Below are 24,349 nucleotides of genomic sequence, written 5' to 3' on the forward strand. Positions count from 1 at the left end.
TAATTTCACTCCCTTTTCTTGGTTTGATTGGCTTATGAGGCTCAAAGAGAGATATGGTGAGGGTTTTTTTCCTTGGAACGTTTTTGTTCCCTGATGAAGTAGTTACATGAAGAAGGGCTCCTCCTACTTACTGCTTTAATGAGATTGTGTGAAGATGAAGTACTTGGAGCTGTGGCAGCTATTTTGTGACCAAGGGACAAGCCTAAGGATGGAAAGTCAACAGATTCAGGATGGTGGAACAGAATAGTCCAGCCACCAAACCACTCATGGAGTGACCCACCTCCAGATTACTTTACGTATTGACACTGTTTCTTGCAACTGTTACTTGCAACTGAACGTATCCTAACTAATACACCATGGAACCCTCAAGAATACCTCTGCTTTTCCCATGAAGTCTAGAGCAGCTTGCTCCCTATTTTCCTTCTCTCTATGCCCCACCATGACCTTGTAGGGACTTCCAAGGTTTAGGGGCACATCCTAAGCATGAGGTACCCCAGACCAGTCTCACTATGCCAGCCACATTAAAGAAGAGAGAGAGAGAGAGAGAGAGAGAGAGAAATTGGTTGATAAGCCAAAAGGTCACCATGTAGAAGAGAACCAACTCAAGAGGAGGGACATGTTTCCCCCCAATTCACTCAATAAGTAACATGCTGAGTTTCTACCAAAGGCCAAGAACTGTCTCATTTGTGGTCCCTTTCTGTCCCTTCAAAGCACCTCCCCCAATCAGTGTCCTCAGTTCCTGGCTTTGACATTCACTGGTTCTGTGACTTTAACAAGATGCTTCACTTTTCTGTGCCTCAGTTTCTCCACCTTTAAAATGGGGATAATCATAATAATTCCAACCTCCTAAGGTCACTGGGATGATTTAATAAAATAATGATTGTAATGTTTTCAACAAAGCGCCTGGCACATAGAAATGTTCTATAAATGTCTGCGATTATCTCTGTTATGGGATGGGAAATGGAGTGAGAAGAACTTGGTGTTTCCATTTTGTAAGTAAGGAACCTAAAACTTTGAGATTTTCTCAAGGCACCCAAATAACAAGTAAATAACTAAATTTTAATTTAAACCCAGATCTGTCCAAATCCATAACCTGATCTAGAGAGTAGAATATTATTTTGAAGTATATAATAAAGACAAGGAAAAACAGAATTTTTATCCATATTTGGGATCCTAATGATAAAGAAAAGCAAACCTGCCTTCTGTATGGAAGGCTAAATGTTTTTTTACCAAGACCTTTGATTAAAGACAGTTCTCTTTGGTGGTAGAATAGCTGATCTCAGCGTATCAAGAAAGTTATCCCCAAATGACAAACGGAAGTAAATATCCACTCAGCTACTGCCAGATGGTCTCTGAAGCCATAGAACCACAGGACTTGATTACAACGACAAGAATAGGGTCCTGGGCCCAGGCTGGAGGAGAACAAAATCCACTTTCAAATGCTTCTCCAATGACTTCAATTAACTGTGGGCTAAACCAGACAGTTAGTTGTATAAGCATAGATCTCTTTGTGGCTTTAATTAAATTTCCTCAAGTATAAATTCTGCTTGGAGACTTTCGGAAGGAAAACACAGTACTCAGGAAATGCAATTGGATCTGATGTGTGTGTGCTGTGTAATTAGAGGTCAGGTGGGCCCTACCTTCCTGGAAGCATGTTTACAAGCTCTTCTGTTTGATGGTAATTATTTATAATTATTATTAGCAACATTCTCGTAATACCCACATTCCTACGCACCTGATTCCCATCCATCCTATAAGGGTCAGCAAACTACAGCCTCCCAAGCCCAATGCAGGCGATGCTTGTTTTCGTAAACATAGCTTTGGAACACAGCCCCGCTTGTTGGTTTACACATTACCTATGACTGCTTTCAGGCGACAACAGCAGAGTTGAGACCTTATGTGGCCAGCAAAGCCGAAAATGCTTGGCCTTATACAGATACCATTTGCTGACCCTCACAGAGACCGTAGGAGCAAGACCCACTGAAGGAGATTGTTGGCCATGCTCGGGAGTTTGGACTTCACCCAGAAGGTGACAGGGAGCCACTGAGAGGTTTGGAGGAGGTGGCAGAGTGACCACTGCAGCAGATGCGATCGGTGCCCCACCCCCTTCCCTGGCCACTCATGCTACCTGGATAAGGCTGCTTAGTGCAAACACCTGCGAGTCTACTCGAGCGCTGTTTCTGGCGTGGCCAGCGAGCAGGACCAGCCCCAAGGGCCCAGGGGCAATGCCCCTGCCCCACTAGGCTGCAGCCCTCAGCCAGCGGCAGACAGAGATGGTGGATAGATGCCCCGGCTCCCCGTCCCACACGACTCCTAACCGGACTGAGCTCCGGGCGCCCCCGTGGTAACTGCCCTGACAACATACCCTCTTGTGTCCTCTTTCCCTTCCCCACGGCCTTGCACTCAAACTCTTGTCACAAGGTCTGCTTCTGGGGGAAACCAAACAAGACAGCTGGATCCCCATTTAAGAAAGATCACTCGGGTGGCACCTTGGGAAGTGGACAGGATGGAGCCTGGAAATCTGGTCACTGTAGAGACAACTGGCACCATCTTGGGCCCAGGGCCCGGGCTGCCCGGGCCTCCTCCTCACTCATCTCACCACCTCCCCAACATGAAATCAAGCACCAAAGCCAGACCAGACCAGTCTCTCTTCTGAGTAGTGCAGGAATCTGTCCGCTCCTGCCCACCTGCACAGCAGCGCCGGGGACCCTGTCACCATTCTCTCTCCCCCAAACGATGAAACCACCTCCTCCCAGGTCTCCTCACCTCTGCCCTTGTTTACTACAGAGCAGGCAGACAGGTCCTGCTCCTTCCCTGCTCAGACCCTCCCATGGCTCCCACTTTGCTCAGAATAAAGTGCCACAACCTTCCCCTGACCTGCAGGGACTACGTGACCTGTGCCCCCATCACTGCTTGACTCTAGCCCCCCCTCACTCACTCCTTGCTGTTCCCCAAACACACCGGGCTGGCTGGCCCCTCGGGGCCTGTGCACCGTTTCCTCTCCCTGGATCCCTCTTCCTCCAGAGCCACATCACTTGCCCCGCAACCCCTTCAGTTCTGCTCGAAGACCACTTTCTCACATAGACCGTTCCCGAGCACCCTATTTTAATGGCGTGGCCCCCTCCTAACACTCTCAACCCTCCTTCTCTACTCAGCTTGTCCCCATCGCACTGGCCAGCATCCGACATCACTACGGCTCTGACCTGCTGGCTTTGCTGAGGGTTTATCCTCTTCGGCACTAGAATATGAGCTTCAGGACGGCAAGAAATTGAGTCTGTTTTGTTCACCACTGTATCCACAGAGCCCAGCAGAGTCACTGTGTACGGAGGATCCTCAATAAACATTTGTGCGAAAGAAAGAAGCGGGGTGGGAGGGAGGACTCTTCCCTCTACTCCTTAAGCAGCTGCATCCACTTCCCCCCAACTCTTCCAGGCCCAGACCCGCCCACCGTCTCCCAGACAGGCAGGAAGCAGAAAGGAGTCAGAGAGCAAGCAGCCCCTGCCCTGGGTCTCGGCTCTTAACAGCGTTTCAAGGTGTGACAAAGCGGATCGAGCACGGCTAGACTTGTGTTCAAATTCTAGCTTCTCCACTGACCTGCTGAGTGACCCCAGCCAAGTTGCTAAACCTCTCTGGGGCTGAAGAGGTGGGCAGGCCAACTTTTCAGGGCCCTGGGGGCCCTGTGAGGAGAACCAAGTAACACAGAGGCCAAGTTTAACGTGTCCTTGTTTGAAAGACAACGAGGAGAAAGCTCATCAAAAAAGATTGGGTCTACTCACCCAAAGGACATCTGAAAAAAAAACAATGGTGTCTCCTTACCTCTGAAGTCTTCTTCCAGAGCCGCCAGATCTCAGAAGAGGTCTGTGGTTTCAGCTTAGCTTCCGGGTTTAAATAAGTTTAGTTCCACCTGCATCAATTTACTAGCAAATGAGGGTCGTTTTTATCGTGCTTGGGGTCGAGCAAATGATCGTTTTCTTTGGGCAAGTCCACCAAAATGACCAACAGGAAGTTGTACAAATTCAGGGGAGAGAGACCCATTTTGTTCGAATGACAGCAAACCACATTTGAACCAGAGCAAATTTAATTCTCTGCTCCAGCTCAATATTTGCAGTGAAGATTTTGAGAAACCAAACTGGATTTTCGGGAATGGGGATGCTTTTTAACGCATGCCACTGCAGCTGGGCAGATTCAACTTGTTCCATTAAAGGTGCAATTCCCTGGCCACGCTGAAGAGCTCACAGTTTATATGAACCTAAGCAAGGAAATAGACCTTCAGCCCTAAACAGAGGGGGAGGATTTTAGCCAAGGTCGTGAAGCATTTTATTCCCAGGGACTCACAGCGGTGGGAGAAATAATGGCCCAGCTCTCAGGAATACAGACTTTTTGAGCTGGAAGAGATTTTGGACATCACCTAGAGCGCCTAGGGTTCTCTAAAACGTGAGCCAGGGGCGTTTTTAAGAGAGCCCAGCAATCAGTTACACTGAATCCACCTGTTAAGAAAGGTATTCCTTTCAATCAATCCTTTTCTTGTATCTAAGAGAGTCTTAATTCTTTAAGATTCCTCTTAAACCCATAGACCTTAGGCTCCATGGCAATAGTTTCCCATGGCTGAATTTAAAAACAAAACATTGTATCCCTTTCTTTGTAGACCAAGAAGTCAGCAAACACTCTCTGTAAAGGGCCAGAGAGTAATCACTTAGACTTTGATGTCTCCCTTGCAACTAAACTCTGCTGTTCTAGAGCAAAGGCAGCCATAGATGGTAAATAGATGAATGAGCAGGGTAGGTCCCAATAAATCTTCATTATAGACATGGAAATTTGAAATAGTCTGCTTCTTTTTTTTTTTCCTCCAATCATTTCAAAATTTAAAAATGAAAAATATTCTTAGCTTGGGGACAGTACAAAATCAAGCAGCAGGCCAGATTGGCTATAGCTTGCCAACCTCTGCTATAGAATCTGCTAGTGGTCAGAGCAGAAGTACTTACTTTGGGGTCACCTGTGTGGTCTTGCAGTCAGACCCCTGCCTTGGAACCCCAGCAACTCAATGTCTGTGACTCTAGAGAGTTGCTTTGCTTCTTCAAGTCTCAGTTTTCCCCTCTTTAAAATGGGAATAATAATAGTACCTACATCATTAGGTTGATGTAAGAATTGAGTTAATCCATGTAAGGTGCTTATAATGTTATATGGCATGCAGTGTCAGACATTAGCTCTGCTGTATTTATTTTTATAGATTCCTTCTATGTAGGGTAAGGGATACTTATTTTCCAGATATGGTAATGATACAGCTTCCCTTTTCCATAAATCGATTTAAAGTCAAGTTAAAGGAAAATATCATTTGAATGCATACAGTCTTATGCAAATATGGCAAAAATCATCAGTGGGGCACTTGAATGACTAAAGTTTGGGAAACTCTCAGCTGGTCCCTTATCTTCATTATACAAAATTGAGAAAGAGATCGTAATATCAGATAGTCTTCAAATTAAAAGAGAATGGGAGTGCATTTCACTGTGAATTTTAACTATTACAGTCACATTTGTCTTACTACCCCTGCTACACTGTGAGTTCTTTGAGGGTAGGGACACATTATCCCTGAACCCCTAATCCTCACAGGTGGGCCCCAGCCCATAGACAGTGACCACCAATATTTGTGCTTTTTTTAAATCGAGGTAAGTTAGATTCTTCCATCTCAACCTTTAAGTTCCTTCCAGCCTCCCAAAAAGACAGGAGTCCAACTGGATGGCTGGATCTCATTATTTATTTATTCATCCATTTAGCAAACATACAGAAGCCCCAACCAAGAACAAGCCCTGTACAGAGAACCCCAAAATAAGTAATACAAGACCACTGCTCTTGAGTGGTCCCAGTCTACAATGGTTGGTAGTGAACTTTTTGGATCATATATGCCTAAGTTAAAAAATTGCTGAACAGCCACATTTAATATATATTAATAATTAGTATGTGTTAATTATTATTATATTAAATATAATATGATTACAAAATATATACTATATTGTAAGACATTAAATAATACACTTATGAAATATCATTGTTATAACTGGTAAATTATTAAGTATGTTTATTATTGTTTGTTATATAAACAGTTAATAATACATTTAATTATCTATAAATTGCATATGGATGTCACTTTTCAATTACATTTTTCACATCATAACGCATGCAAAAAACTATGACATCAAGGTTCTAAGGTTTTCTCCCCACACCTTCCATGAGCCCCGTTTTGGAGGGAGCCTGGGTCCAGTGGAGGACAAGGTCACACGTGCAAATGGTTATGATACAGGGATGAGCCTCCAGGGAAGGTGTGACTGTGTTTGCTGGTGGGGGAAGGTGGCCCAGGGGAGCTGGGGATGTTCTTGAGAGAGAGGTGAGGCTGCAGCTGAGCCCAAAGTGGACGGACGAGGAGGCAGAAAGTCCAAAAGGACGAAGGAACGGTCCTTCAGAAGCAGGATGCCTGTGGGGTCTGGCTCTCTGACTCCTGGGAGGAGAGGAGGGACGAGGGGCAGGAGCAGAGAGGCAGGAAGTGTGAGATGCCTGCTCTTGGATATTCATCCTGGCATGTCTTTTCTAGCACAGCCTGGACAACTCCCTCCCATCCGAAAGTCAGCCGGAGGGTTTTTCCTTGTTTCCCACCCCGTGGGCAAGGAAGCCTGCACATCACTGCAAAGCCTCCCATTATGTCTTTCTGGCAAGGAGCCTGGCTTCATGACTGAGCACTGCCCTTTGGTGCCGTGGAGATAAAGCCTGACCGTAGGGATGAGGATTTGAGATTTGGGGGGGCCGCTATAGCAGCAGGTCTGTGGAATGTTGAAGTCTTAAAGGGGCCCTGCTGCCTACAGAAGCTGGGTACACAGAAAGCACTGGATAAGTTTCTGTGCAAGGAGGGAACACAGGCATGGATGAATGAACGAATATTTGCTCAGGTCCTAGTTCCACTGTTTTCAGAACAAAAATAATCACAGGAGCAGGAGCTAGATTTTACTATTTCTAGATCTTACAATAACTGCGCAGCAGAGATTATGTTAGCGACCTGAACACTGAGGCTCAGAGAAGAGATGCCTCCCCAGCATCTCACACCGCCGGTAAGGGGTAGAGCTGGATGCAGCCGCAGGCAGCCTGACTCCAGGCCATCTTCTCATCCACTCTGCTGGTGGCTTCCATCTGGGGACCAGAACGGGCTCCAATGGCCCGGTCAACCCAATCATCTGGTCCTCAAATGTCATCTGCCACACCTCTGCCACCTGTTCACCCAGAACCTGCTCGAATACCTCCAGGGATGGGGTTCCCACTTTCACCTTTGGAGAGCTGGTTTTTAGAAAACAAGTCTGCTCTTTTAGATACAGGACGAATTATGTGTGTGTGTATTTTGAGAGAAGATAGAAGGAAGGAAGGGAGGAAGGGAGGAAGGGGAGAGATTATGATATTTTTCTATAGTGACAGTGTATTTATATCTAATTAGGATTTATTGAGTACTTACTATGTGCCAGGCACTTTACAGATATCACCCCACTTCATACAGCACCACTATGAAGTAGGGATCGTCAGATGCCCTTCTTCAGATGACAACACCAAGGTTCAGAGAGCTGACATCCCCTGCCCGAGCCCCACAGATAAAACATGTCTGAGCGGGAGTCACCCCAGGCCCAAGATGACCCTGGCGCTTGACCACCATGCGTCCCTCCACCCTCACAGGCCTTACAGCCTGTGAGGCCTTTGCCTCTAAAGACTTTCCATTTGCATTATTCACGTAATTGCTTTCCCTTAAAAAAAATTTTTTAAGCACAGGATTCACCCGTAATCCCACCACACACAGATAACGATTATTAATATTTTCATATATACACTATATATATACATTCATATATATATACACATATGTACATCGATACATTCACATCTATACATTTTTCATATATATAAGCTGTATGTAGACAGATGGTTCCGGTTTTTTACAAAACTGAGATGATACTATGCATGTTATTTTGTAACCTGTATTTTCTACCCAACGGTATATCTGGAACATCTTCCCATAGCAACACATAAAGCTCTACATCAATTTTATGACTGCCTGGAATTTTGTCACACGGATATACCAAAACGTTTCTAACTACTCACCTCTTGTTGGACATTAATGTTCTCCAAATATAACCCCTCCAACACATCTTTGCACATACATCTTCGTGCAAATTTCTACTTCTTAGGTTACTGCCTATGAGGAAAGTGGCTGGGGGGTCACAGGTGATGCCCCCGAAAGCCCCCTGGCACTCCTACTAGCAGTGTGGGAGAGGGCTGGCTTCCCCGCCCCCAGCTCACATGGGATGTTATCTTTTTTTAATCTTGGCCAAGCTTTCTGGCCAGGGAAAAATAATAAAACTACATCTTGTTTTAATGTGCTTATCTTTTACTACCAGTGAGATTGAATTTCTTCCAACATCAGACAGTTCTAATCTGTCTTAGGCATCCTTGCGTTACTACGGTAACCCTAAGGGCACAAAATACCCCAAGTGGGGTTCTGACCAGCATAGATCTTGGAGGCATCTACCCAGTGGGTCTCTGCATGTGGGGTTAACTGGTCCCACCAGGGTGCTGCCCAGCTGCCAGGGCCTGAACGGATCCCAGGCTCCAGAGGTGGAACAAGACTGTCTGGTCGATAGCTCGGGCAGTCCAGACACCCTGGGGTGGCATTTGACACCCGTCTGGTTTCAGTCAACTCTGCCTGGGCTAAACCGCGTGTCTGGCGCCTCACCCCTTCCCTCCGATGGCCCAGAGCAGCCAAGAAGCTCCCTCCCTCCCTGGGTTAGCTGCCTGGTGCTAACTTCTACCTGGGAGCCTGGGGGCAGGGGCGGGGGATGGGGTGGGGCGAGTAATGCCTGTGTGCAAACACACATAGGATTTTGCTTCCCTTCCGGCTGGTTATTTGAAAGCCAGGAGTTAGATAAGATTCGCCTTATCCATCAATTCGCTCACATGCTTAACCTGTTGCCATTTGACAGACTCACAAAATTCTTCTCATTCAAGTGCTCAGTGTTGAGGGTGTGACAGACCAAACCCCTCCAAGGCCACACGAGGGAGCATGAGGTGTGGAGATATCAGCTCTTTCCACCTGTGCAGCATCCCTCCTCCTCCTTCTCACGAAAGGGCATCTCTATCCTCCCTGCCCAGATCCCTCTACGCCCCACTTCCTGTGCCCCAGCTCCAGCCTAGGGAACAGGCTGAGCTCCCACCTGGGTGCACTTCCCACTCTGTCAGGTGCCAGATAAGTTACTTAGCTTCTCAGAGCCTCAGTTTTCTCATCACTAAAATGGGGCAATAGTAATACCTCCCTCCCAGTGTTGTTTTGAAGATTAAATGAGATCAGGTTGGTTAACATAATTTTATAAACTACGATATGTAGAGCCAATTTCTTTTCTTTTTTTTTAAAACAAGGACTGATTGAACAGCTGGTTGCATTCTAGTATAATCGCTCCTTGAATATAAGCTAGGAGTGGGAAAGCTCACAGAGAATTTAAATTATAGTTATTTGGTTTCACTGCCTGCCCCCAGGCCTCAGATTTGGGCCCTGACACAAGGTTCATGATCACTAATATTTGTTGACTTGAACCAAGATGAGGTGGTTGAACCCAGACCAGTAGGTTTGAACTGTTGAGCTTCTATGGCTTGCAATGGCTCACTGCTCCAGGACTTGGTGGCTGCATGTTGTCTTTTATTCGTCCATTCAGCAAGCATCGGTGAGCCCCAAATGTCAAGTCCTGTGCTGAGGAAATCCCCAGAAGAGCAAGAAAGGTCCTTATTGTCAAGATGCTCATTACACCAAAGAGGAAACACACACGTAACCTGGTACTACTGCTGTACGAACAGACAACGGCCAGACCGTAGATAACACTAGAACGCTGACCCACAAGTTTTGCAGCAATCAGCCCAGAATGGTCAGGACTTGGTCAATGACTGCCAGCTTCCTGAGTCAGCCCTTGGGTTCCCGTTTCACAGTCTCCATATGACACAGGTTTCAATAGAGGTGCCACCCAGCTGTACATGGAGGGGTAAAACTTGGAGACAAAACCAGAAGGAGCAGTCTTACCGCTACCAGCCATACGGTCTGCCCTGGGAGAAAGAGAGAGAGAGAAGAAGGAAAACGAAGGGGGAGAGGGAGAAACCTAAGCCGTAAATAAAAAACAAAACATTCCACACACAGGTTTTGAACAAGCCATGCCTGCCCTAACAGTGAAATTAACTCCCTCCAGCCAAACTTTGGAGAATGTGATTCACCTGGAAGCTTGTTAAACACTTGACCCCTGAGCCCCACCCCCAGTGTTTTAGTCTGCTCGGGCTGCCCTAACAAAAGACCACAGACTGGGGGGCTTAAAAACTAGACCTTTATTGTTCACAGTTCTGGGGGCTGGAAGCCTAGGTCAGGAGCTGGCATGGTTAGGTTCTGGTGAGAGCTCTCTTTCTGCCTTGCAGACGGCCTCCTTCTCACTGTGTCCTCACATGGCAGACAGAGACCAAACAAATTCTTTCTGGTGTCTCTCTCTTTTTTTTTTTTAATGTTAGCAAAGGTTTTAATATATAACACTCAATACTGGCAAAGGAACAGAGAAAAATGTATTTTTAGACACCACCCTTTAGAAAATAGTCTGGCTTCTCTTCTTATAATGGCACTAATCGCATCATGAAGGCCCCACCCTCAGGACCTCATCTAATGCCCAGTCAACTCCCAAAGTCCCTGTCTCCAAACACCATCACCTTAGGGCTTCAGCATACGAATTTTGGGGGAACATAGTTAAGTTCATTCTTCCCCTGGCCCCCCAAAATTCATGTCCTTCTCACATGCAAAATACATTCATTCCATCCCAACAGACCCAAGAGTCTTAACCCATTCCACTATCAACTCTAAACTCTAAAGTCCAAAGTCTCATCTAAATATCATCTAAATCAGATATGGGTGTGACTCAGGGTACAATTCATCCTGAGGCACAATTCTTCTCCAGCTGTGAACCTGTGAAAGTAGACAGGTTATGTGCTTCCAAAATACAGTGGTGGGACAGGCATAAGATAGACATTCTCGTTCCAAAAATGAGAGGAAAGAAAGAAGGGGTAACAGGTCCCCAAAAAGTATAAAACTTAGCAAGGCAAATTCCATGAGATCTTAGGGCTCAAGAATAATCCTGAACCTGTGGGTCTGGGCTGGGGCCTGGGAATCTGCAGTTTTCATCTAAGTTCTCAAGGTCCTTGCATGTCAGAGTGTGGTCTATGAACAGCTGCTTGGCTATAGTCTGAACTTGTTGCAGATGTGGACTCTCAGGCCCCACTTACAACCTGTTGAATAAGAATCTGTACTTAGGGCTTCCCTGGTGGTGCAGTGGTTAAGCATCCGCCTGCTAATACAGGCGACACGGGTTCAAGCCCTGGTCCAGGAAGATCCCACATGCTGCGGAGCAACTAAGCCCGTGCGCCACAACTACTGAGTCTGCACTCTAGAGCCCGCGAGCAACAACTACTGAGCCCATGTGCCACAACTACTGAAGCCCACGCACCTAGAGCCTGTGCTCCACAACAATAAAAGCCAGCTTAATGAGATGCACGTGCACCACAATGAAGAGTAGCCCCCGCTCACCGCAACTAAAAAGAAAGCCCGCACGCAGCAACGAAGACCCACCACAGCCAAATATAAATAAATAAATTTATTTTTTAAAAGTCTGTATTTAAACAAGACCTACAGTGTTTCATATGCACATTAAAGTTTGAGAAGCTCTGCTCACAGTGATTCACATTGAAAGAATCCAAATACCACCTGGAACATAATAAATAACAGCTAACAATGAACTAGGCAGGGTTCAAAGTGCTTAATGCATAGTAATTCACTTATGGGTCAAAATAATCTTGTGAGGTAGGGACTATTCTTATCCTCATTTTACAGATGAGAAAAGTGAGGCACAGAATGGTGAAGTAACTTGCCAAAGTCTCAAAGCCGACACGTGCTGAGGCTGTGATTCAAGCCCAGGAAGACTGGTACCTGCTGCCCTTCCCCTCAGATGGTGATTCACCTGGGAATAGACAAGCCCTGAATCATCCCAGCTGCCCTCCTGGACCCAGATACCTCAAACAAGGCATTCAACACCTCTGCAAAATGTAAGAGCTGCACTGCTCCAATATGTCCTATAGCTAAATAACACATACAGATCACATCAATTTTCTGGGAAAAAAATGGCTGTGCAGATTTGGGTATCATTATTACATTTCTAAACTCAACTGATTTAGGGGAAAAAAAATCAGTGCAAGCAAGAAACTGTGCTGGGGACTTACATGAGCCCCATGATTAGATCAATTCTCTATCTCAAATCTGCTCTGAGAATTACACTCCAGAAGGTTCTGGGGCAAGAATGGAGGGCAAAACAGGTAAAGAGCCATTCGTACTGGCCTCCAGCCATAAGGACTTCTTTGGATACTTTTATGTGGTCTGCCCTCTGGACTGAAACTATTTTATAAAACCAAGCTATGTTCTTTGAACTTAAAATGCCAAAACATAAAAAAAACCATATAAAACAGGGCTGAATTGCTTCAGTTTGCCCCACTGCTGCCTGAGAGCAGCTCTTCTCTTTGTATCTTTGTTTGTATTTAGAGATTCCTTTCTCCCACCATTGCTGCAGCTGAGTTACTGGGTAGTCCTGTTCCCAAGTGAGATCAGCCCTAGGATTTAGTCCCATTTCCCCAAAGACAAATAGCCATGGGGTTATCAAAAGTTGTTAATGCCCTTCAACCAAGGAGAGGCCAAAAGTAGATTAATACAAGCATCATATGAAGAGGTGGTCCCCCCAAGACTTCCCTGGGCACAGTCCGGAGAATGGATGTAGCCATTAGCTGGTTACTCATAAATCGGAAGACATTATCAATGCAGATAATCAATGCAGGCAAAACAAGGCTGGTAGGCAGACTCAGCAGTGGGAAATTAAGGTTTTCTTTTGTCCTAGCAAAAGATCAGGAGTGATGTCCCAACAGAGATGGTTTATTAAGGATCTGAAGACTTCAGGACCTTAGGAGATTGTTTTTTCCCCAGTTCCATGAAACAGGAAAGGTAAGGGCAATAAATGAAAATGTCACTCACGCAACTAGGAACAGAGCAGACAGTGTCTGGAGGCCAAAGAAAGGATTCCCCTTTGATCGAAAAGGATTATGTGTTCGTACATTTCAGAAGCTAGCAGGCCCCACTTCCAAGAGGCAGAGACTGAGCACTGGGCCCACCCATCAAGGGTGAAATCCATTTCCATCTGCTGTTGACACAAGTACTCTGGCAAAAGCTGGGGCCAGCCAACCAGAAATGCAGCCAGGAGCCCACCCTTTGGGACAAGCCTCTGAAAGTCTGACCAAGTGCTAACACAATTTTTAATAAAAGATAAAGAGCTCATTGCAATACCATTTATAGCAGCAACAAAACCTTGCATGATCAACAGGAGACTGGCTAAATAAATGTGTATATATCCAAACTGTGAAAATTAGATTTTCAAAGAATATCTAACAAACAGGGGAAACAATTATGATTCAATGTTAAGTAGGGGGAAAAAAAGCAGGACCCACAGCATAAAACTGATTTTTCTGCACCTATATAGGTACATTTTTAAGGAAAAAAAAAATAAGCTAGAATAATCGCCAAAAGTACTTATCTTTGAATGGTGGAAATGTGGGTAGGTTTTCTTCTTACATCTGTCTGCTTTTTCTAATTTTCCATAATGAGCATGTATTACCCTTAGATGAGATCATATAAATAGACACCATTTACATGAGTTCCTCCCTCCTTCCCCCTTCCCCTCTCCTTCTTCCCTTTCTTGTAGAGGTATTTGTCAAGCACTTACTGATTTGGATATTGGGGGAGCACAGACACAAATCCCGGCCATTGGGAGTCTGTGTTTCCCTAGGGGATTATTTCACTTCGTCCTGATGACCAGTCTGGAGGTGGTGTTCTTACGGTCATCCCAGAGGCTCAGAGAGGAGAATGACCAGCTGTGGCCATGCCGTTGGTGAGAGGCAGGTCTGGAATTAGAACCCCATCTCCCCGACTCCCCAATCCAAGTTCTTGGTCTGGCCAGAGACCATCACCACACACCTCCCCATGGGAAATCTGCTTTAAAAGGGAGATGCCCCATAATTTTAAACCGTGGTCAGTCTAAACTGCTTGGAAGGGAAGAAAGAGTGTGAGCATTGGAATTGGACCAACCTGAATTTGAGTCCCATCTCCCTGCTTACCAGCTGTGTGATCTCAGACAGAGTGTTTAACCTCTCTGAGTCTTAATGCCTATATAAAGAACAAGGATAGGGTAGGAGAGGGATGGACTGGGAGTTTGGGGTTAGTAGATGCAAACTATTACATATAGAATGGATAAACAACAAGGTCCTACTGTATAGCACACGGAACTATATTCAATATCCTGGGATAAACCATAATGGAAAATAATATAAAAAAGAATGTATATATGTATATAACTGAGTCACTTTGCTGTATAGCAGAAATGAACATAACATTGTAAATCAACTATACTTCAGTTAAAAAAAGAAAGAAAAAAAATGAACAAGGATAGTCTGGCTTTGAAATACGGAAATAAAGGCTTACAGCCTGGAGGTTTCAGAAAAACAGAGAAGGCTTTGGTCAGCCCTGAAATCCAGGCTGGTTTGGCTGCCTAGTAGCTGTGGGGACTAGGGCAAAGTGTATATGCATTCTGTGCCTCTGTTTCCTCATCTGTAACACACAGACAATCGCAGCCCTTGCCGTGAGAATCAAATGTGATCATCCACGTCAAGTCCTGCCACCAAGCTGGTCTGGGTGTCAGTTCTCAAGAGTAAGATGTGCTCTGGGCATCTGCAAAGGCCACCAAGCATTTGGCCAGCAGGGGCAACTCACATTGCCAGGGCTATCAGAATGCCAGGCGGGGACAGCACTGGTCCCTGACCTCACATGGTGGTAAATGTACGGGCCTGGAGCCAGATGCCCAAGTTTGAACCCTGGCTGTGCAGCCTTCTGGCCCATGACCCTGGCCGAATTATTAGTCTTCCTGTGCCTAAGATATTAGTATCAACCTCACAGGGTTGTGGTCAGAATTAAATGGGTGAATACATATAAATGCTTTGGAACGCCGCTGGGCATATACAAACACTCTAGAGGTATTTCCCCATATTATTATTTGTTCTCACTTCATGTCTGGTGATCTCCAAAATAAGTTGCTCTTTGCCGGGAAGTTGCTCTACGGATGATGGTTTATCCTCACTCACCTGGAAATGCTGCCACCTTACCCGTTTCACCTCGTGCCTTGGAGCCACTGTGAGTTAGAAGTAATTCAAGTCGAACTGTAACTTTCCAGGTTCCACAGAGGGGACACATTTCCTCCAAACAGAGTCCCTGGCTACATGTCACTTGTTCTAAGAGGTTTCTTCCGAGGGCTACATTTCTTCCCGTAACTACTCCACTGTGGGCTTTCCAGGCCTGCCTGTTATGTATAAATAAACACACTTAACTTTTATGGGGTGTGTAAGTGCTCTCGGCATAAACCATCTCCTCCATCCCACAGGATTAGGGGAAGGGCTGGGACGTGGCAGGGAACGATATTTCTCTGAAGGCTTTAAATCCGCTCCATTGCATTTGTGGGGAGTAAGATAGTATGCAGGGGTCTACCTGACATGGGTTTAAACCAGCATCCCCCACCTCTCTTCATCTCTCCATCATCTGGACCACTGCAGGGGTCTTCTTGCTCCAATTCCTCCCAAGTTTACACTGTGTTGCCCATGGCCACCTGGGTGAAATTTCACAGCGTGACCCCAACTCATCACAGCCCCACAGCAAAGCCTCAGAGGCTCTTAGAATTGCTCTGAAAATAAACCTCCCGCCCTTGCCAGGCCTCCTGGCCCAACCCTGCCTTTAAATCTTAATGGACAAGTTGATCTCAGTAATAAATGGTTAGAAGTATTTTATTTCTGTTTCGCAGATGAAGTAGCAGCTAAAGCCATCAGCTCTGGAGTCATACTGCTCATTCATTCATCAATTCAGTCAGTCGACAAATACTTAGTAACGGCCTGCCATGTGCCAGGCTTGTTTCAGGCCCTGGGGGACAGCAGTGAATGAGACACAGTTCCTGGCCAGGGCTGCTTTCCAGGGCATGCAGACTGTAGAGCAGCAGAGGGGCCAGGGCCTACAAGGGCCCACCGTGTCTGCCTATTGAGTGAAGTTTCTTGCCGAGCACTGAGCTGGGCCCAGCTCTAGGGCTTGGCCAGCCCAGGCAGGTCACTCTTGGCCCCATACCACAGATGGGATGCTGGGGAAAGTGGAGGCACCAGCTACATCTTCCCCTGCAAGAGTTGAGGGGCCCCCAGCTCACCAGCGCAGGGACTGGGAAATGAACAGCCCTACCCACAGCTGTCAGGTTTCGGGGAGCTTGGCTGTGCTTTCTGAGAATCCCTCCACTAACTTCTGTGGACCCCTTCTGGGTCTAATTTGAGTCTCAGCCACATTGTTTCCCCCAATTCTCTTATTCGAGAACCATGTTCACAATAGACTGTTGTACTATTATTTATTTTATTTTTCATGAATTGGATTGTGATTTTTTTTCTTAAATGCTTTGGTTTTAAGAGGAAACGTTATATTGATACCATATAGTACTTGCCATAAATAGAAGGTAACCACTTTGTAATATCCATGTTATTAAATTCTAGCTAGATGCTGATCCTGGCCTCCAGTCTGCTGTCTTCGTTTAAAAGGGAGATCTTGGGCTTCCCTGGTGGCGCAGTGGTTAAGAATCCGCCTGCTAATGCAGGGGACATGGGTTCGAGCCCTGGTCCGGGAAGATCCCACATGTTGCGGAGCAACTAAGCCCGTGCGCCACAACTACTGAAGCCCGCGCGCCTAGAGCCCATGCTCCGCAGCAAGAGAAGCCACCGCAATGAGACGCCTGCGCACCGCAACGAACAGTAGCCCTGCTCACTGCAACTAGAGAAAAGCCCGCATGCAGCAACGAAGACCCAACGCAGCCAAAAAAAAAAGGAGATCTTGGGAATTCCCTCTCGGTCCAGTGGTTAGAGCTCTGCGCTTCCACTGCAGGGGGCATGGGTTCGATCCCTGGTCAGGGAACTAAGATCCCACATGCCGTGCAGCACGGCCTAAATAAATAAATAGAAATAAAAGGGAGATCGCATGGGGGGGCGGGGAATCCTTTCACGATGTATATGTAATATCAAATCGCCACGATATACACTTTAAATATCTTATAACTTTATATGTCAATCGTACCTCAATCAAGCTGAAAAAAATAAATAAAAGATAGATTCACAACTATTAGAAAGAGGTTAAAGAGACTAAGGACGCTAAGAGCAGAGACTTTCTCCTGAATAACCAGAAAGGCTGAAAAAGAGTAGAAAAGGGAACATTTCACTCTGTGGTGCAATCTTGTTTAGCATCATCTTAAAGTGATCTTCCTTACTAAAAAACAAAATCCAACCCTGTCCAACTTAAGGAAAGACAAGAGTCTGCTATGGGGTTACGAGGGATCCCACCAATACTCCAGGAGGACTAGAGACTCAGGCTGGGTCCACGGTGCCCAAAGCCTCCTGCAAAACTGGCCCAGGCCGCCATCACGATCTTGGGCTAACACACGGGAACTTAGATGTGGGTAGGGGTCCCACCCCCATGAACTGACAACGGTGGCTTGCTACACCTAAAGTATTTGTACACACGACGTAGTTTGTGCTGGACCCCTGCTCTCCTTCTGGGGGTCCGAAAATCTGGTGCCAGGCAGAGGCTGCCTATGTGACCAGCTTCCAGTACAAACCCTGCACACTGAGTCTCTAAGGAGCTTCCCTGGTGGGCAACACTCCATAGGCATTGTCACAACTCGTAGCTGAGGAACTAATAGCATCTTGGGGGTCTTCGCGGGAAAAGACCCTTGGAAGCTTTTGCCTGGTTTCCTCTGTACTTTGCCCCACACGCCTTTTCCCTTTGCTGGCTTTGCTTTGCATCCTTTCACTATAATGAATCATAGCCACAAGGATGACCATATGCTGAGTCCTCTGAGTCCTCCTAGGGAACCATCAGCCCAGGCAGCGGTCTCGGGGACCCTACGCACCACCAGTGTCACAGCCTCTGAGAAACGCCAACTCAGGCTAACACGGCAGCCCTCAGAGAGCAGGAAAGTCCAGACACGCTCGGGATTTGTTACTTCCCAATAATCTCAATGACTCTTCAAGGCCGGGGTGTGAGGTGCATAAGGCAGTCCAGCTGGTCCTGTTCACAGAGGGGGAAAACTGAGACTCACCGAGGGCAACGACCTGCTGAGATCTCAGGGCCAGCAAATGTAGAGCCAAGCTGACTCCAGTGCTCTTGCCCTGCGTGGCTCCCCACAAAGCTCTCTCCAACCTTAGAAGCCTATGTTGGATTCATTCTACCAGCCGAGCCCTCTGCACGAGAAAAGCATTCCAGGAAGCCTGAGCCTTCTTGCAAATGGGTATGTTACCTCAATTGTGTCTACACCAAATAGAGTGCGAAACTGGAAATTTTTTCCAAAACTGCCCCCAATAATTAAACATGAGTCCCCCCCCACCCCGCCCTTTACATCAGCATCTCTCCAGGTAGGGATCTCAGAGTGCCTGCATCTGGATCAGAATCAGCTGGCGTGTTTGTTTAAAATGCAGATTCCCAGGCCTCAACTAGCCTCACTAAAGGAGCATTCCTGTGAGAGGAGCGGAACCTGTCTTTAATAAGCTCCCCAAGGAGTGTGTTTGGTTAGCACAGAGCCTGCCACATCATAAGCCCTCTATAAATAAAAACAGGACCAGAGAAAGCACAGACTGCAAGGACTTCAATGTAAATGTCCATATTTCAGCCTGCATTGCTGGGTCCAAGCAGCATATTTTGAGCTAATTCTGAATACTGAGAAGCTGAAGCTGTCAGAAATATCTAACACAACTGGAAACTGTTTTCTTTTGACTCAACTCAAAACAGGTCAAATTTTGCCACTTTATTGTTGAATTTAATGTCTGGAAACTGACACATCTTCCTCAATGGTTATAGTCAGCTGAACGGTGGCTCCCAAAAGATATGTCCATGTCCTCTCCTCTGGAACCTGTGAATACTACCTTGTTTGGTAAAAGAGTGAATATTACCTTATATGGCAAAAGATGCGATTAATTTAAGGATTTGGAGAGGAGAAGCTTATCCTGGATTATCTGCTTGGGCTCTAAATCTAATGACAAAATCACTCTTATAAATCCACTTACAAGACTGAGGCCGAGCCAGGCTTGACAGATGGGAGGAGAGATGGTGATGTGAGGATGGAGACAGAGATTAGGGTGATACAGCTGCAAGTCAAGGAATGTTGGCAGCAACCAGGGCTGGAAAAGGCAAAGAACAGATCCTCCCCTGGAGCCTCCAGAGGGAGCATAGACCTCCTGACACCTTGATTTCAGATTTCTTGGCTTCCAGAACTATGAAAGAACACAATTCTGTTTTATTAAGCTACCTAGTTTGTAATAAATTCTTACAGCAGTCACAGAAATGTAATACAGCCATGAAAATTATTCTGGATTTTAAAAAGGAAAGTTAAGTCATTGAATTTGCCCCACCCCAGGGCCTTTGCACGTGCTGACCCTTCTGCTACCATGCTCTGTCCCAGCTCACTGATGCCCAGCTCCTTCTCACAATTCCTGTCCCTGCTCAAAAGCCTTCCCTGACCCCAGGCTCCCAGTAGAAGGAGTTGCCAGTCACTCTCTAGCTCCTTACCCCATTTTAGGGTTTCCTTTTTACTTACCACAATATAAAATGATCTGTCAACTGGTTTACTTATCGACTGGAACCTAGTCTGCCTTGTTTATGGCTGTAGTCCCCATGCCAGGTACCTAATGGTGGCTAAATAAATACGTGTTTGGTAAAAGAAATTAATGTTATTTTATACTAAAACAGAGAAATGCAAAGTCTACATGATAAAACTTAATACTCCAAAGAATTCTTTAGCTAAAAAAAGGTCTCCTCACTACATGCCAGCCCACCAGGCAATACTGTCCCTCCCTTCTGTCATAAGTTCACTTCTATGGGAAACCGAGGACTTGGAAGGATTTGACTTCTGTCCCCGTCACGCTAGCTATAGCTGTGTGACCTTGGGCTTATCATCTCCCTCTCTGAGCCTTAGTGACCTCCTTAGTAAAGGGAGGGGTTTGATTTACTATTGGCATTGGGTCCTATTTATGGAGCCGTTTCTAACTGCCCGACCCTATGCTACACCTTTTTTTCTTTCTGAAGTATAGTTGACTTACAATATTATATTAATTTCAGGTGTACACCATAGTAATTTGATATTTCTATAGATTACACTCCAAAGTTATTATAAAATATTGACTACTTTCCCTGTGCTGTACATTATATCCATGTAACTTATTTATTTTATACCTAGTAGTTTGTACCTCTTAATCCCCTTCACTATCTTGTCCTTACCCCTCCCCCTCTGGTAACCACTAGTTTGTTTTCTGTATCTATGAGTCTGTTTCTCTTTTGTTATATTAGTTTTATTTTTTAGATTCCACATATATGTGAAAACATACAGTTTTTGTCTTTCTCTGTCTGACTGATTTCACTAGGCATAATACCCTCCAGGCCCATTCATGATCTGTGCTAAACTATTCACATGCATACTCCCATTTGGTCTTCCTGATAATCCCATGGGGGTACTATTATGGACCCCATTAATGGAAGAAGAAACTGAGGCACAGGAAGGCTTCATCACTCACCCAGGGTTGCATAGCTAGTAAGGTAGAACGCTGACTCCTTGGTTATATACCAGGATGCTGCTCTGCTCAAGACACCCACAGCTCTCAAGCCTCTAACTCACTTTGAACAGCTGGCTGAGAGAGACTTAAATTGCTAACAAAGGCATAGGTACACAATGGCACACCTGCTAGTCTTTAATCAGAGTAAATGCCTGGGGAAATTGTTGTCTTGTTTCCCCTGCTCTTTAAAATATGTCACAAAAGCCAGCGTGCTGCAAGTCCAAAGTACTCTGCCCCTAAATCATAGAGCAAGTGCAAATCGTCTTGCCCACCACACTATGTAAACATACATGGGGGAGAATGTTCTAGTCATCCTGGTCCTTGCATTCTTTATTCTCCAACTCCTGCTTCTCTCTCCACAGCAGGCAGGTAGACTGAGCTACGGGTGGGGGAAATGTAAAGAGTACTTGAATTATTTACTATTAAAAGGCACTGAGCTGCCAACTTCCTCTCTGAATTATTTAGCACCGTCATGTACAGTTATGTATGTGCAATAATGGTATGTTATATTCACATTAACTCTGTTGAAAGTGGCTACATTCTAGGTAGTGTGACAAGCTCTACTGCCCCTTTGGCATCTCTTCCATCCTGAAGTCAGGAACAGCTAATGGTGTTCGCTAGGGGCCCAGAAGGTTCAGAATCAGGTCCATCAGGAAACACAGAGGGGCTTTTGCTTCCCAGAAAAGGTGAGATGACTGGGTCCCCCTTGCAGGGAGAAAAGGCAAAGCAACACATGCAATGAGGTTTTGGCTGTCTATTCCTGAGAGCCCACTGGGGGCCTCACCACGTCTTTCCCTCAAAATATAAGACACCAACTTCTGCTTTTCCAGAAACTGCTATAATAGCTGGTAGATAAGATGCATGTGTAAGACAACTGGAGAAAAAGAGGGTTCATCCAAGCTCCACCACTTAAATCTGGTGATCTCTGTCTCTTTTATTTCTCAGAATCTTAGATTCCACGTCTGTAAAATGGGCGCAGTGTGCCTTCCTCACAGTGCTGTGGTGAAGATTGAATGCATTCATGTAGAATATCAGGTACATGTTCGTCCATTTGCACCTGACACAGCATAGGCATCAAACCCCCAATGTCTGGGGGATACATGAAATGAATGAATGAAAAGAAAGGCAGCTGGTGTCTGAGCGGATGGAGAAGAGCCCACGATGGACGTGCCTCAGAGAACATGGTTTTGGGGACACTGGAAACAACTTTCCTTCTTACAGGTCCTGCATCCATCTGCTGTACTAAGCCATCTGTAAGGCATGAGGGATGCAGAAATGCATTTAGTATTCATTGAGCACATACTAGGTACCAGGTAGTGTTCTAAGCTGAGGGGAGATAGCCAATGAATAAAATCCAGACCAAAATACTTATACACTCTAGTATGAAGGAGATAGAATCACTGTCCTCAAGGAGCTTGGAAAGGGAGACAGACAGATAAACGAGCCGGAGCACAGAGCGTCACAGGTGCTGAGAGAGGGCTCAGGGCAGGGAACAACAAAACAAAACTGAAGACATGCTTGGGGCTGTGTCCGGGCGGTGGGGGCATTCAAGAGAAGTATCATAACGGAGTTTGTGTCTGAGCTGAAGTTCAGGGCTGTACAAACAGCACCAGCTCTATCTAGAGATGCTGAAGGAGGAGATGCTAGGATGTGGCTAATGATAGTTTTCTCGACTGGGGTATAAAGGGAGAGTTTCAAAGATGGGTCTTTATGCTGCCATAATACATGAATTTCTATGTTAACTTTAGGAGGTAATAAAAATTTTAATTAAACATCTGCCAGGTTGCAAAAGGGCAGCCATCATGAAAAAATAATCTAGGTCATTTCCTCTTGAAAATGGCCAGTTTCAAAGATGGTCTTGGAAAATAAATGGGGAAAAGAAGCCTAATAAAATGTAAGACAGTGTCTCAGCCAGGCTGGAGAGATTCAGCATTGAAAATTAGGAGACTTTTTTTTTTCTTTCCCCTCTCTCTGCATCCCCCTCTTGAAGGCATCTATTTTTTTAGCTGCCTGTGAAAAGAACTTGAAGTCAGCCCATTAATGGAATTCAGGCAAATTGCAGCACTTCTTGTGGACTGGAGGGGAAGGCTTGAGAGAAGCTTAAATGCTAGGGGCAGCTGTGGGACCCTGAATTAGTCAGGACTCATTTGGTTGCAAATGATTGAAACTCAACTCACACTTGCAGCCTTCAAGCATGGATGGATCCAGGTGTTCATGATATAATCAGGAATTTGTCTCTGGCCATGTCTGGTCTCTGTCATCCTCTGTGTTGGCTTCATTCTCAGAAGGCATGCCCCATGTCCTTGGCACAATGGCCTCTACGGTCCCAGATGTACACACTATCGGCTGAACAAAAACAGCAGAAAGATCATCCCTTCTCAAGTAACTCCCTAAAAAGTCCTGGGATTGGCTCTGATTGGCCTGATGGGTCACATGCCAATCCGTAAATCAATCTGTGGCCAGGAAAACAAGCATTCTCACTGATCATGTGTCCACTCTTGGAACCAAGGGTCTGGAGGTAACCCTTATTTTTTTTTTCATGGTCAACCTAAGTTATTTATCTAAGCCATCACTTGCCATAAGCAAAGGGATAAAAGCTCAGTCTACTGGTCATAATTTGATGCAAGTAAAGAAGGTAAGCTTAAGGTCCCACATACTTTTCTGGTCCATGTGCAGAGTGATGGTCCAAACCATTGGTGCTGTGGTCCAGGCTCTCCTTACTCATCTTCATTGCCGGTTGGAAGCAGACTCACATGAGAGCTATGGAATAGAGTATGGTGACAGTCTCCAGGGAAAGGGCTTGAACCTGATGCAGAGTTGGGGGTAGACTATGAACTTGGTCTCTTATGCCCTCCATGCTGCAAACTCAGAAAGAAGATCAGCAGGGTCACTCCCACCCCAGGAAGCATGATGAAGTAGGCGAGGGCCTTCCACACGCGAGCTGAGCCCTCCTCGCCGTGGGCGCCCCTCAACATAGGCCACCCGAGCTGTGGCCAGGACCGACCTCACAACCCAAAAACCCAGAACCCAGATGCTGCTGCCATTCTCAACCTGGACCACCCTGAAGTTGACCCTTCTTGAACCACAGAGACTGACAGTGAAGAACACGTAGTTCCCCTGTAAACCACTGGTTTACAATAAAAGCGAGGTTTGTTTACCGAAATAAGAGGAAGGGATTCTGGGCAGACAAGAACCACTGCCACCCGGGGTAGGCTCCTGGAGAGTTCATCTCAAGGAAGGGATCTAGCTCGGCAGCGGAGCCTGGGATTCGAAAGGAAGGCGTTATTCTTGGACAGCGCGAGGTCTAGAACTCGACCCCACCTTAGTTAGGTGGCCTTGACCACGTGGGCTTCGCACGTAAAACATTGACCAGCTTAAACTGGTTTTGCCTCCTTAAATAGGTTCTTGATTTGCCAAACCTTGAGTTATTTCACAGAGACAGCACAGCACATGTGCAAGACAGGAACCCACGTCTCCAGGCTGTCTCCATGTCGCCATGACCCTGGAACTGAGAATCTTCAGTCTACGGCAATACGGCAAGAATAGA

At 45.9% G+C, this 24,349-nt stretch overlaps 1 long non-coding RNA gene across 1 annotated transcript; it reads right to left on the reverse strand.

Moving 5' to 3' along the window:
* Window positions 1-22,013: 22,013 nt before the first annotated feature.
* Window positions 22,014-23,519, reverse strand: LOC133104305 (uncharacterized). The gene is made up of 3 exons (XR_009703522.1): window positions 23,460-23,519; window positions 22,980-23,148; window positions 22,014-22,053 (listed from the first exon to the last, which is right to left on the reverse strand). It is a non-coding gene; the product is annotated as an uncharacterized LOC133104305 (long non-coding RNA).
* Window positions 23,520-24,349: the final 830 nt, after the last annotated feature.

This window comes from Eubalaena glacialis, chromosome 13, assembly GCF_028564815.1.
Source record: "Eubalaena glacialis isolate mEubGla1 chromosome 13, mEubGla1.1.hap2.+ XY, whole genome shotgun sequence".
Classification (NCBI taxonomy): Eukaryota; Metazoa; Chordata; class Mammalia; order Artiodactyla; family Balaenidae; genus Eubalaena; species Eubalaena glacialis.